Genomic DNA, 12,497 nt, shown 5'->3' on the forward strand with positions numbered 1-12,497 from the left:
TAAGAAATACCAGGGATCTAAAGGGATAAGCCAATTACCGATAAATTTATGTACACCGCCGATGATGATACACAAAACTTAAAGTAGTCACTCAAAACTGCAAAACATCCTTTTTAAGTTTGGCTTCGAAACCGATTAATATCCGCTGGATTATAATGGTTTCTCAGCCATACTAAAAAATTATGTATAGCATTGTATTTCAGACAATTTTCTACGAATATTGAAATAAAAATCATAAGAATAATACCAGTTTTGTAATACCAGGCCCTTCGCCTCCACAAACAAAACTGGTTTAAATTTTTTGATCATTCATTTTAATATACTCTAAAAGCTGTCTATATTACGATGCGATTAATAACTAATATTCTTAAGTAGCTGGATGTTTTTGTCTGTTTCTATGTATGTAAGATCTCGAAAACTACCAAACTTATTAAATCCAGAAGGGTATAAAGTCTCTAGGTAGGATTAATAAATTAGATTTTGTTAGAAACACACACTAGCTTTTTAGCTTCCAGATTAGTCTTTTATCGATCTGGGCAAGTTTAAAGCTATATTTCTCAACATATTATAAAATTCTATAATTGAATAATAATTTTTTGGTTCGTTTAAGAAAACATTATTCATGTAGGTTTTCAAAGCCTTTAGGCAGTGTCTATAACCATTCAACATCTATATTAGTAATACGCCAGTTATTGAGCTTTTTTAGTAGCTAAGCTACTGTATAATACAAGTGTATATAAGTCTGTCCGTCTGAATATAAAGTCTAGTTTAAAAATTCAACATCTATATTAGTAATATGCCAGTTATTGAGCTTTTTTTTGTAGCGAAGCTACTATATAATACTAGAGTCTGTACGTCCATATAGGCTAGTTTACAATTCTACATGTATATTAGTAATATGCCAGTTATTGAGCTTTTTTAGTAGCGAAGCTACTATATAATACTAGTGTCTGTACGTCTGTCTATCTGTATAATCTTTAAAGGCTTGTTTAAACATTTAACATCTATATTAGTAATATGCCAGTTATTGGGCTTTTTTAGTAGCGAAGCTACTACATAATACTAGTGTATGTCCGTCTGTCTGTAAGTCTATTTGTATAATGTATAGAGGCTAGTTTAACTATTAAACATCTATATTAGTAATATGCCAGTTATTGAGCATTTTTAGTAGCGAAGCTACTATATAATACTAGAGTTTGTACGTCTGTCCGTCAGTCTGTCCATCTGTCCGTCTGTATATAAAGGCTAGATTAACCATTAAACATCTATATTAGTAATTGAGCTTTTTAGTAGCTAAGCTAATATATAATACTAGTGTTTGTACGTCTGTCCAGCAGTTAATCCTAACGTTAATTTAGGTATGATACAAAAAAAATCCTAAAATAAACCTACTGATGTCATCCTAGTTAAATCCTAAAATTTCTAATAGCACATACAGTTTCCAGATGCTTAAAAAGTTCGAACACTGCTAAACCTCCCATTCAAGATTTAATGTACCCTCCTTTCTCTAAATACCAACATCAAATTTACAGATATGCATATCAGGAAGGGAGGGGACATTGGGCAGTTTATTACACTAGTCCCAAAATTTGTATAATTACGTTTTCTTATTCGTTAGCCTAACAACTTTGGGGACGTATTGTATTTTGATTATTTGGTTCATTAAGATGAGTGTTCAAACGTTTCAACCAATTTTAATCTACATAAGGGATAGTTGCAACAATTTATTGGCCATTGTTTTATCCCTTTAGATCCCTGTGTACATATAATTATTATGTAAACATTGATTTATTTTAACCACATTTTAATTTTAATTCTTGGTTTTGTTATTATGTATTATATTTTTACATATTTCCCTATTTTAAATTATAAACATGTTTATATAAATTAATAATCTATAATACAAAGTAGCTTGATGTCTGTCCGTCCGTCCGTCCGTCCGTCTGTCCGTCTGTCTGTCCGTCTGTCTGTCCGTCCGTCTGAAGCTTAAGATCTTGGTAACCACTGAACCGATTGGATTCTACTCTTCAGGGTATATACCTATTGGTCCTGTGGTGGTTTTAAGCTATTTTCTTGGGGGGTGGGACACCCCCAACACCCCCAAAAATGAAAATTTCCCCCCCTAAAAAAAATTTTCATATTTTTTTTCTAATTTTAATGTTTTTTATGTTTTTATATATTTTTATTAATTTTTATTAATTTTTATTAATTTTTATATTTTTTATACTTTTTTATATTTTCTTTATATTTTCAATTATTTTTCTTCTTTTTAAATTTCTTTTCTTCTTTTAAACTTTGTTTTATCAATTTCAAAAAGATTGTGAAAACTTCCTTCTCCTGTGGGGGCGAAGCCCCAAAAAGACTAATGGCAAAGAAATTTTAAAAAACAATAAAAAAAAGAAAAATTTCAAACGTTTTAAATAATATAAATCAATATAAAAAGTTATAAAGAGTTATAAAATGTTATAAAGAGTTATAAAATGATATAAAGAGTAATAAAATGTTATAAAATACATAAAAATATCTAAAAATATGTAAACAAAATTTTTAAAACTCTCCCCTGAACCTTCAGAAATAAAGCCCCTAGAGGCTAGGGGCGAAGCCGCTAGTAAAATATAAGGTAGAAAGGTTTTTATCTGAAGCTTTAGAAAGGAGGCCACATAATGATTTTAGGCTATTTTATTTTAATATGGTTTAAGGCTGTTTTTATGACTTCTCCTTATCCTTTTCTTTTGAGAGTGTGGGGGTGAAGTTTGCCGCCCCATAAATAGTTTTCTTCCTTGAAACAAAAAAATCTAACCTAACCCTTAATTTCAAAAATAAAAGAAGTGGAGTTCTAGTGCTCGACAGGAACTTAGAGGGAAAGCACCAAAAGATTCCTCTATTTGCTCACAGGAAGAAAGGGGACAATGGGCTGTTTATTACACTAGACTCCAAAGTTTTATATAGTAATGTTTTCTTATTCGTTGGATTAAAAACTTTTAGCACTTATATTGAGTTTTCATTGATTGGTTAATCAAGTTAAGTATCAAATTGTTTCAACTACTAATTGTAATCTACAGTAGGATTAATTTTGTGGATCATCATTGGGGATGTACATTAATGTAATGACAATTGTCTTATCCCTTTAGATTTCAGATTTGCTGATGTATATTTAATAAAGGAAATTGCAATATAACACAAAAGGACTTTAGGCAATACAGTTATCTTACATTATTACAAATATTTTAAAATAGCCTAAAACCATCAACAAACTTACATAAAGTTACAAAGAGCCAAATTGTTTTAGGGTACACTAAATTTTTTTTCAGTCTAGCTTCGAAACCAAATAATATACGCTGGAATGGTTCTCAACCATAATGAAAAATCATATATAGCATTATATAAGAAAATTTTACGAAAATATTAAAATACAAATCATAAAAATCAATATCAGTTTTGTTAGCTCGAGCCTAAGGACCCTCGGGCCTCAGAAAACTGGTTTTGATTTTATATTTTTTTATTTTAATATCCGCAGAAAACTGTGTATAATACTATAATGCGATATATAACTATTTTAAAATATCCTAGCGGTTTGTCTGTTTATAAAAGTATTTAAATCGTTTTAGCAAGTTTCAAGCTATTTTTAGGTAAAGAATATAAACCCAAATAATTTCTTACGGTATTCTAGCAATACTAAAAGTTAAAGAAAACCAATGCAATGTTATTGGAGTTTGTTGCCATACAATTACGCTAATTACATTTTTAAGCAATCTCTCTAATAATCTAAATTTTAAAAATTGACAATGAATGACAATAAATAAAATTTCCAGTATGGCGTAGAAAGTGATTAATATCTGCAGGATTAGAACCGGTTCTTTGTCAAAATTAAAAATCTAGTATGTATATCATCGTATTACAGACAATTTTCCATAAACAATAAAATAACCATTCTAAGATAAAAACCATTAGATTTAGTTAGCCCCAAGCTGCCTATAATACGAAGCGATAAATAAATATTAATTAAATTCTTTGGACGGATTGACGTACGGATGAACTTATAAATTAGCTGCGCCTAATTAAAACGTTGTCATTTCATATGAACGTCATTCTCATAATGTTATTGAAGTTTATGCATATTTTGATTGAAAATGTCAAAATATTCTTAATTTATAAGCTGCAATTTTGCAGGAACGGAGGGGACATTCGGCTGTTTAATACACTAGTCCCCAAACTTTTATAAAAACTTAACAACTTTTGGGACTCTTATTGAAGTTTGATTGGTTGGTTCATTAAGTTGACTGTCTAAACGTCTCAATTGACGTGTTTTTATAACTTTTGGTACCAGTAAAATTTAGTATATTTTCTCGTATTCATTCAAACCCGGTGGATAGGAACCGGTTCTCATCCATTCGAAAAAACTATGTCTAGCGTCGTATTATATCCAGTTTTCTACGAATATAAAAATGTACAATCAAAAGATTAAAACCAGTTTTTTTAGCCGGTGACTTCGTCACCTCGGGGATAAAAAACTGGTTTTAATCTTATAAATGTACATTCTATATCCGCGGAAAGCTGTAACTGTTTATAATACGATTCGAGAAATAACTATTAAAGTATAATTTAATAGACAATTCATTGATATAAATCCCCAATGATGATAAACACAGTAACCTACTCTGCAGATTAAACTTGATGGTTGAAAAGTTTAGACACTGCTAGTGTAATTATACCTACCAATTGATATTTGGGTATCATTATAATCTATAGTCCAATGTGCCCCTCCCTCCCTGGTGAAATATGAAAATTTTATAATATAAATTTTAAATAAATTAAATAATACTAATTATATATGTTTATTGTATAAACTTAACTTTGTATATACTTAACTTTCAGGGATGTAAGACAATGCAATGGTTCGAAAAAATGTATGTACATCCTAAATGTGACCAAATTGTTATACCTCCTGTAGATTATAATTAGAGGTTGAAACGTTTGGACACTCAACTTATAATAATCTAACTAATCAAAGTCCCTAAGTTGTTAAGCCAACTAATAAGAAAGCGTTAATATAAAACTTTGGGGACTAGTGTAATTAATAGTCCAATGTCCCCTCCCTCCCTGATTATTTGTACATCAATAGGTCCTCAAAGTTTTGTAACATCGTATACTCATACGTTGGCTTTAAACCTTGGGGACTTGGAATTGGGTTGTACAAAATAACAGTATCCAAACTTTTTAACCAATGATTTTATTTTACAAAAGGGATAATTTTGTTTATTATAATTGGGATTATACATCAATTTATCATCCATTGTCTTATCCCTTAAGATCCCTGGCTATTTATTGAGCGCTAATTGTATGCGCATTTAAACGATGGATATAGGATAATGTGGATATATTGACAGGGGAAAATTTGAAGTTGCTAATATGAACCGCATTTATTGGTCAGTTCATTAATTCAGTATATGGGGATGGTTTGGGATTAAGGAGCTGGATAGGGGTTATAATTATTTTAGCCAGCTGGGAGTAACACTTCATCAGAGTACATGAAAATCTGGTGCAACGTCCATGTAATAATATATCCATTATTTAAACAGTTTGGGCTGTATGCCAAGTTAACAATCAAATTATGTACAATTATTACAATAGAAATTTTATTATTTATCACATCGTATTATAGACAGCTTTCCGTGGATATTAAAATGAAAAGTTTTGTTAGACTCGGGGGCCGAAGGCCCGAGCTAATAGAATTGGTAATAATTTTGTGATTTTTATTTTAATATTCGTGGAAAATTGCCTTTTCTATACACTCCATTGTATAATATACTGGTGTTGTAAAAGCTCATTCTCTCATTAGATTGCCTAAAACTATGGTGACTTTTTATTTCAATCTGCATGAAGGGTTAATTTTGTTTATCCTAAATTGGGGTTTAAGTTTTTATCCATTGTCTTATCCCTTAAAATCCCTGGGATTTATAAAACAAATTTTGGTTTTAGTTTATCAAATTCAAACTAATTAAAATTAAGATCAATCTTTAAAAAAAAATAAACTTGATTAGTTAATTAAGCTTATATAAAGATTTTTATGGTCATTTTTAATATTTAATTTTTATAATATTTAGGGTCCATTCGTCCGTCCGTACGCAACGGTTAGCAATTTCCGTTAATTTAGGCATGTTAGAATTGGCCTAGTAATTTCAAAGTTTGAATGATGATTCCTGAACCAGTTAAGTAAGATTTAGAAAGTAAAGCAAATCTATAATGTGTTTCTTTAAACAGTAATCCTTTAAACGATAGGGAGTAAATTGAGTGGATGGGGGGTATCATTATTTTAGCCCGCTGCGAGTTTCACTTTATAAGAGATCCTGAAAATCTGATGTAATATCCAAGTAATAATAAATCCATTTATACAGACAGACGGATAATTCTATAGTAGATTTGCTAGGTATTAAAAGTATTATTATAAGCTTTATTAGTGCTTGATTAAAATGATATTACACAAAAATGAAATATTTATCTTTTCAATATATGATTATATTTACTATTCTGTCATTTTTATGAAAAGATATTTTTTTAAAGAATAATATATAATTGATTATTTTTAAAAGTAAAGCTTTCAAAAATATGCAGAGATCTTAAGGGAAAATAGAATGGACGATAAAAACCAGAGGTCGAAAAGTTTGGGCTCAGTGAATTAAACCAACTAATTAAGATTTAATAAAAGTACCCAAAGTTTTTAGGCTAAAAAATAAAGAATATTATTATCAATGAAAACAGTAAAAGTGTCTGACTATGACGTCAGAAAAAATTAACAACTAACCAATGAGAGGCCGCTATATATTTTACCATTGTGAAAACTGGCTTCTCATTGGTTAATTGTTGATTTTTTCTGACTTTATAGTCAGACACTTTTACTGTGGCCTTATCAATCAATATAAAATAACTTGGATGTTGCACCATAATTTCATGTATTCTAATAAAGCGATACTCCCATCTGGCTAAAATAACGATAGCCCCATCCCACCCTCTTTTCCTACTTGAGAAACAAACTGACCAAATAAAAAAGGTCTATATTTGCAACCTAAATTAACGACAACTTTTCCCTGTTAATATATCCAAGTATTCTATATCTAATATATTATGATTCTAGGAGGGAGGGGACAAAGGAGACAAAGATATACTTCCATAAATATTTAATAAACTTGTTATCTTTCGTTTGTTTTCTAGGGGCAATTCCTCTTTGGATGGTGGAGATACCCTCCCCTAAAATAGTTTAAAAATTTCCCTGGGACTAACTTAAAAGATACCCATATTTGTTTATTGGTTTGAGAGATCCTGCGCTACAGACAAGAAAAGCTTACAACTTCGGTTATCGATTAATTCGGTTGATCAAATTAAACATAATTAAGGGATAATTGTGATAATTATAAATGGCGGAGTACATTAATTAATCCTCTATTGTCCTATCCCCTAAGATCCCTGAAACGCCCACATATGCCTTGAAAATGCATTAGGAAGAAAGACCCAAAATTTTTAGTGTTCAGATAAAAAAGTCATAAAAATAACTAACAGCTTTAAAAGCAGAGAGAGAGAGGACATTGAACAGTTTATTACACTAGTTCCCAAAGTTTTAAAACAACTTTTTCTTATTTGTTGGCTTAACAACTTTAGGAACTTTAGCGAATTTGATTGGTTGGTTAATTAAGTTGAGTATCTAAACGTTTCAACCTTTTATCTACAGAAGAGGTAATTTTGTGTATCATCACTAGGGATGTATTTAAATTTATCGGCCATCGTCTTATCCCTTTAGATCTCTGGTTATTTATATTACAGACAATTTTCCACGAGTATTGAAATATAATTTTTGTTGAATTATGGGAACGACTTTAAAGTTTTGGAGTATAATCCTTCAAACTTTTCATACAAATAGTGTCACATACACACACACACACACATACACACACACACACACATACACACACACACACACACATACACACACACACACACACACAGACATACAGGCACACACATACACATACACACACACATACACATACACATACAAACATACACAGAAAAACACATACACACACAAATTTATATATTCACACATAAAAACCTGCATAAAATATTATTAACTTCAGCTATTCTCAAAAAGGTAAAATAAATGATTTAAGGGTCATATATGAAAGTTTTAAGTAAACTATATAGATATAAACATTAATCATGGATTAGAATTTATAGAATAGAATTCATTAACTAATGCAATAATTTAATTATTAAATATACATGATATATTTTTTTTAAATTGCATAGCAAGGAGTAATTAAGCCTTGGAGTAGACGGTAAATATACCTCTTTATGATTTTCAAAAATCAGGTCACATATTTTGATCATCTGCAAAGAATATTCTGTTTTCCTTAAACTGTTTCTACAGACGGACAAAAAATGGGTAACTATAGGATAGCTTCGATACTAAAAAAGTTTTGATTTTTAATTTAAGTGTTTTTTGATGGACAACTGTTAGGCCAAAGTACGACATGTGTGTGTGTGTGTGTGTGTGTGTGTGTGTATGTGTGTGTGTATGTGTGTGTGCATGTGTGTGTGTGTGTGTATGTGTGTGTGTTTATGTGTTTGTGTGCACGTATGTGTTTGTGTGTATGTATGTGTGTGTACGTGTGTGTGTATGTGTGCATGTGTGTGTGTGTGTGTGTGGACATTTGAATAGTTAGGGTAGATATCAGGGATCTCAAGGGATAAGACACGAAATTATTAAATTATTGCTTATGAAGATTTAATTATTGGTTGAAAAGTTAGAGCACTGCTAGTTCGGAACAAAAAAATCAAAATTCAAGAAATGACCCAAACTTTTCGAGTTACCAAATATTAGATATTTTGGTTGTAAAACGTTAGAAGCCTTTATAATTTGCAGTCTTATGTTCCCTTCTCTTCGTTCGTAAAGTAAATGTAAAACTCAATTAAAAAAAGATCACAACATGCTTAATGAAAAATCTTATGTTTAGACAGACGGACATTGATATAAATTCAGTTTAACAACGTATTTTATATTAAATTTTTATTCGTTGGTTTATTAAGTTGAGTATCTAAATGTTTCAACCTCTAATTGCAATATACATAAGGGTTAATTTAGTGCATCATCATTGTAGATGTACATCAATTTATCAGCCATTGTCTTATCCCTTTATATCCCTCGAATACATACATTGATGAAAGTAAAAGTATTCTCATAAAAAAAACGATGTCTTTTTGTAAGCAGTTGATATCTCTTTGGAATGAAACTCTATTTTTGCCAATTATTAAGTAAATAAGACTGGTACCCAACATTTTATAACTTTATTTTATTTATTAGCTCCAAAACATTGGGTACTTTTATTAAATTTGATTGTTTAGTCCTAAAATTTTTGTGTATAAACGTTTCAACTAATAATTTCAACCGACAAATGGTGTAATCTTGTTTATCATCATTGGAGATGCATACCATTGTCTTATCCCTTAAGATCCCTGAAATTTTGTAAATTTTGATGCAAAAAAATCTTGGAAAATAGTAATATTTTTTTTGCATTATGGCTTCGAATCCGATTAATATCCGGTGGATTAGAACTGGTTGTTACCTATACAGAAAAATAATGTATAGCATTGTATTACAGACAATTTTTCTCTAATATTAAGATAAAAATCAAAAAAGTAAAACAGGTTTTCAATATATATTTGTTCATTTTAATATCCGCGAAAAGCTGTCTATAATACGATACAATAAATAATTTAATTAATATATATTTTCAGATAAAATGAAACAGTGATTTTGTTAAATATATTTATCTGTGTAGAGAGAATATTCGATAAAAATAAAAGGTAGGTTTTTATATTTTTTTGTAGCGAAGCTACTCTATAATCTTTTAGGTTAGTTGGTCCGTTAGTCTGTTAGTAGGTTTAATTATGATCATTACTAGAATCTTCGGTAGAAATTCAAACATATAGCTTACATTGTAAATAAGATATTGGAATTTTATACCCAAAGATTTATAACTTTGGGTACTTTCATCGTATTTTTCATTGTCAATCCCTTTAAAGAAGATGCGAGACTAACAATAAAGAAATCAGGAGGACAATAGGCTGTTTATTACGCCCAATGTTAACATTTTCTTAATAATTGTCCTAATAACTTTAGTGACTTTTATAAACTTTTTATTCGTTAGTTCATTAAGTTAAGAGCCAAACGGTTTGATCATCAATTGTAATTTAGAGAAGGGGTATTATGTGTATCATTAATGGAAATGTACATCAAGTTATCGGCTTTTGTATTATCTCTTTAGATCCTTGAAAGAAATAATAAATTTAATTTTAAGTTAAATAAAAGTGACAAAAAAGTTAAAAACACCTAGCGCTAAATATTTAGTTATCATACAATATAACAAATATTTTTTTAAAAACAAGCAAAGTAAAAATTTAAAGCTGTCGACCACCCATTTACATGCCCAATGATGATAAACAAAATTATACAGCTAATTGAACCAACTAATCAATATTATATAAAAATGTTTTTTGAGCCAACAAATGACTAATCACCATTATAAAGTTTTGGGTACCAGTATAATTTACAATCCAATATCCCCTACCTCCTTGCATTTAACTTCAATTTAACAACATTTGTCTGAAAGTCCTAACTGTCCTAACTTTTAAAAATTTCTTCACTTTTAGAAAACGTCCAAAAATATTTTGTTAAAAAATCGTGTATTTCAAGGCCGTATCGTAATACTCGGTGTGCTATAGTTTCCGCCTATAGTCACATTATTATATCACTAATGGTTGCGTATTTGGATACTAGAGGCTTCGTCCCTAGAGGCCTCTATTGGCACTTTAAATGTTTTTTTTCAAATAATACGATACCTAGCTATGTTGCGTTCGAGTTTCTATAAGTAAAAAAAAATAGATTTTGGGGGATTTCTCTTGGGCGGGTGTTGGTAACCTCCCCCAAAATAGTTAAAAACCTTCCCAGGACCCATGATAAGCTACCCTGTTTAGGAGAACCATATAAATTGATTGGTTGCTTTATTAAGTTTCGTGTCCAAACACTAATTGTATTTTACAGAAAGGGGTAAACTAATGTATTATCATTGGGGAATTGGATGTACATCAATTTATCGGTCATTGTCTTATCCCTTTAGATCCCTGATGTAAATGTATTTTTACGTGGAAGTGATGAAACATCATAGTAATCACTTTGAAAAATAAAATTGACAGAATTGAGAGAGAGGGGAGGGATGTAAGGTGTTAGTTAAGAGTGAAGCTACTCTATAATTTATTTTATCTGTATATGAAGGATTTTATTTTATAAGATTTTTGAATTGCTTTGATTGTTAATTATATTTATATTAATGTATGTTTCTATTTGTCTGTCATCCATATTTGTCGATCTATCCATCTGTCTATCCATTTATATATCCATTTATCTGTCCATCTGTCTAACTTTCTATATACCTATTTATCTAAGTAGCTATCTATATTTCTATATGTTTATAAGTCTGTTATTCTATCTGTCAATATATCTGTCCATCTATCTGTCCATCTATCTATCCATCTATCTGTCTATCTAAAAATCCATCTATTTATCCGTCCATCTATCTATCTATTCATCTCTCTAACTATCTATTTATCTATCTATCCATCTATCTATCCATCTATCTGTCCATCTATCTGTCCATCTATCTGTCCATCTACCTATCCTTTTATATATACCTTATCTGTGCGTACATATCCATCTTTCTGTCTATCTAACTTTCTATATGTTTATTTGTCTATCCATTTAGATGTCAGGATCTCAATAAGTTTTCGCTCTTAAAATTGTTCTTGTTCTTGTTTAATTGTTCTGCGTGACAAATTTTTATTCTTATAGACCATGTCATAAATATTAGGATAGATAGATAGATAGATAGATAGATAGATAGATAGATAGATAAATAGATAGATAGAGAGATAGATAGATAGATAGATAGATAGATAGATAGATAGATAGATAGATAGATAGATAGATAGATAGATAGATAGATAGATAGATAGATAGATAGATAGATAGATAGATAGATATACATATATATATATATATATATATAAAGATAGATAGATGGATAGATAGATAGATAGATAGATAGATAGATAGATAGATAGATAGATAGATAGATAGATAGATAGATAGATAGATAGATAGATAGATAGATAGATAGATAGATAGAGAAACAGATATGTGGATTTTGATAATAAAACGTAAGAAGTTAAATAACGTCAAAAATTAGAACCCGTAAAATTGTTTAAACCTTAAACGCCCCAAAATTTGGTCAATTTTTAAGTATTAAAAATCTATAATATCACATTCTTTTTTTTTAAGCGGGGCTTTTTATAATTATGTTGTATACGTCGCTAAAAACATAATGACATATAAGCACTTAAGACTATTGGTTAAATAGTTTGAACACTGCTTTGTTCAACCCAATGCA

At 29.8% G+C, this 12,497-nt stretch overlaps 1 protein-coding gene across 1 annotated transcript in view; it reads left to right on the plus strand.

The window, feature by feature from the left end:
* Positions 1-9,793: 9,793 nt before the first annotated feature.
* LOC145334425 (uncharacterized) overlaps positions 9,794-12,497 on the plus strand; it is a 165,005-nt gene continuing 162,301 nt past the window's right edge. The window contains exon 1 of the mRNA XM_080179879.1: positions 9,794-9,858. The gene's annotated coding sequence lies outside the window, so the exon portion shown is untranslated. The remainder of the gene's footprint in view (positions 9,859-12,497) is intronic.

Source organism: Acartia tonsa, chromosome 12 (assembly GCF_053477335.1).
Source record: "Acartia tonsa isolate MP-2025a chromosome 12, ASM5347733v1, whole genome shotgun sequence".
Lineage (NCBI taxonomy): Eukaryota > Metazoa > Arthropoda > Copepoda > Calanoida > Acartiidae > Acartia > Acartia tonsa.